Consider the following 3,819-nt stretch of genomic DNA (forward strand, 5'->3'; position numbering starts at 1 on the left):
AAGCCGAACCACCGCCTTGGAGCAGCGTCTTCACGGTATGAGTAAGTCGCCAGGTAGGTTGGTTATTTAGTTGTCAAATGGACTATTTGTGATGGCAACGTAGTTAGTGTAATAGCAGGAAATTTTGTGACCATTCTTTATCATCTTATTGACTTCATCCATAATGTCCTTACATGTGCCTGTTGTTTCACTAACTCATACCATTTACTAATTATGCTGGTATTGAATAAAACCAATGGGAGATATGGCCTTCTGATGCAGTAAATGTAATGGCCTGTTAGTGATGGAATTCTGGAACATTTTTAATATCACCACTATCTTTCTCTACGCGTGTTGCTGACTCGCTGTTTTCCAGCATCTTGTCCTGAAGGTTACGCAGAGTTCCGTGGAATCTGCTACAAGGCCTCTGACACACAGAAGACCTTCAGCGGAGCGACCGCGGTCTGCGGTGAAGAAGGTGGCACCCTCGCCATGCCCCGAGACGCTGAGACCAACGCCTTCCTTATCTCCCTGCACAATGCCGTGAGCTACAGTGGTCACTTCTGGTTCGGCCTGCATGATCGGCGCGAAGAGGGAAGCTTTGAGTGGGTGGATGGTTCTGCACTTGGGACCTACAACAACTGGGCTCCGGGAGAACCGAACAACGGTCATCGGGGCAACCAAGATTGCGTTCTTTACGCCGCATACCTGAAAGACAGGTGGGCCGACTTCCCATGCGACTGGCCGTATCGCTTCATATGCCAGGCTGTCCCAGGTAGGCTTGTGACATGTGTAAGTTAGTTGAAGATGAACATTCCGTGCATAAATTAATTCAGGGAGGTACTCTAGTTAGTATTGCTAGCTTAGTTTGTATTGATATAAACACAACACAACACATCTCATCCCTGCCATTTCTGTTTATGTTTTGCAGGACATCCGTAGGCGACAGGCGGAACTCTCGCCACCACTGCACAGCGACTCTCCGACCATCCGCAGTAAAACTGACCAGCAAAACGTGAAACATGGAATTATAATAACAGGTCAAATCAGCGCGTTGTTTTATGAATACGTTTAAGAGTTTGTTGAGTTGAAAACTAATGGAAGAAATAGTGAATGGGCACCAAAGCAATGGATCACTTATTGTACAATAGAAAGATGGGCCTTATTTTTTTTATATATATATAAAGAATTTACATATGTTTTCGCATTAGCCAGGAGTTCATTTACATGAAGAACGCTCTAGAAAGGGAAAGGCTTCTGGTTTGACCGCAACAAGCTTCTTTTGCTGTTTCTTGTGCATTTCGTACAAAATGCTGAACAGACAGTACAGAAAAATGTAACTTCACTAATAGTAATGATACTTAATTTCTGCTGTTTCACAATAGGCAAACTTCCTTTTGTTGTTGTAAACGGACGAAAAAAGCAGCAAAATGACAAAACTACCCTCTGGTATTTATTGATGGAATTTCCTTTGTAACAAGCCTGGACCAAGTTATAGAGAGATTTTTCACTGTTTTCCGAAGTTTGTAGACTGTGCTCCTTTGAGCCTGGACCACTGAAGAAGCCAGATTGGTGAAACCGGTCTGTGTGACAGACTGAATAAAAGTTGTAAACGGGGACTCTGCGGCTCCGGATGTCTTACTGAGGGGTGACTGTGGTGAGAAAGATGTCGGTTAGCGTGAGGATCTGTCCGCTCCATACATAGATTTTATCTAACTTTTGGAAACTGTCCATTAAAACCACATGAGCTCGAGGCATGGAGGTGCGGCGCTTATGATATGTTTGCGGTTGAGCTGAGTGTGAGTTATGCTAGTAGATTCGCATTGCTATATTACAGTACAGGGCGTGATGTACACAAAACTGTGCTCCACTCATGGCCGCCCTGTCTTACCCAACGTGCCTGGGCACAGCTCAGGCTAACGTCACATCGCCACAACAAAGGGGCCCGGCCGGGCAGCTCTGGGAAACGAATGGTCCGATATAAAAGGCAACAAAAACACAAAATAGACCAAGTTGGTGGGAGGTTTGTTGTTTTGCTTCAAACGATGTTGTGACAAAAATCCAGCCCAGCAAACGGCTACCCCTGACGCCAAATTGTCACATATAATCACCATCCACTCCGAGCTTAAGTTACTTTCTGCTGGCTGAAATATGTGGAAACATATAGACATACACCAAAAACAATGCTCTCAATATTTATAAAGGCAGATACAACACTGAAGGCAGAAACTCCCTGATAAACACAAATGTAGGAACTATTTAAAACACAACTATCTCATTTGTAAACCATCATACAGTCTGAGACGTTCATCAGTTTATAAAATGATAGGAACTGGCGGGGTGCACAAAGGAAGGGTCTGCAATGTCTCCAGAAAAAAGGGCATTCAGTGACAACATTAAGAGTTCTCCCTTACAAAGTTTTTGATGTTTCTCCCTCCCAGCCCAGATCAACTTCGTTTCCCAGAAAATTAGTCTGCCACTTGCAGAAAAACAAAACGCCATTCGTACCACCTGATGCCACGTCATCCCTACAGATGAATGTAAATATGGCCTGTTGTTGTTGTTTGTGTTTACTGGGTATGTTGTGTATCATCATTGTGGAACTCTGGTATCTTTAGGTCTCATCAATTCAATTTCGTGGTTATTGGACCAAAAAATATTCTGATTATGCTGAACTGAAAGAACAACACATCGTACATGCATCAGTGTGTTAATGTGTATCCATTTATGTGCATATACATGTGTATGTGTGTGTGTGTGTACATGCATGTGTGTGTGTGTTAATGTGTATATGTGCATATACACTGCATGTATGTGTGTGTGTGCTTACATGCATGCATGTGTGTTGATGTGTATATGTGCATATACATTGTGTATGCATGTGTGTGTGTGCTTTAATAATATACATGCATGTGTATGTGTGTACTTACATGTATGTGTGTGTGTTGATGTGTATATGTGCATATACAGTGTGTATGCATGTGTGTGTGTGGGGGGGGTGGATGCATGTGTGTGTGTGTGTTAATGTGTATGTGTGAATATACACTCTATGCATGTGTGTGTACTACATTGTATGTGGCATGTCTGTATTGGCATATTGTGTGTGTGTGTGAATGTAGGCATAAGTGTGAAGGTGTGAATAAGCTTGGAACTTACCTCGAGAGTAACATAAATGGATATCAATTAAGTAAATCATTACCAAATTTGAATATCTAATTAGAAAATTATGATAACTTGGTAAATTATGGCATACCCATACCAGTGATACATGAAATAGAAGATAATGAATTGATATAAAGTGTGCTGATAAGAGCCTTCTTTGTATAACGTTACCATTTCAATTGAGACCAGATTACTTGGCGAAGGTCGTGTTTCGACTTATGTTGGAAAGAATGACAGTAAACGACTACTGCTGCGCTTTTCCCTGACGTTCATGACTCCTGTCAATCACTGTTATAAAAATTTACATGATCATATGACTGAAATTAAACGTTATGAAAACAAACTCTGAAATTCCCTGTAAACTAAGGGTTTGCAACGTATCCAGAAAAACACGCGGATTTAATGACTACATCAACACTTAAGAGTTTTCACGTACAAACTTTTTCATGTTTCTCCGTCTCAATCCAGATTAACTTCTTTTCCCAGAAAATTAGTCTGCCACTTGCAGAAAAACAAAATGCCATTCGCACCACCTAATGCCACGTCATCCCTCCAGATAAAAGGCAAATGTGGTCTTACGTCATCAGACTAATCAAGGTATTACTTGGTATATTCATGTGTCTTTCACATTTATGCACTGCAAGACACGACATAAAATTCTTATGATAAGATATATAC

Source organism: Branchiostoma floridae, chromosome 10 (genome assembly GCF_000003815.2).
Source record: "Branchiostoma floridae strain S238N-H82 chromosome 10, Bfl_VNyyK, whole genome shotgun sequence".
Lineage (NCBI taxonomy): Eukaryota > Metazoa > Chordata > Leptocardii > Amphioxiformes > Branchiostomatidae > Branchiostoma > Branchiostoma floridae.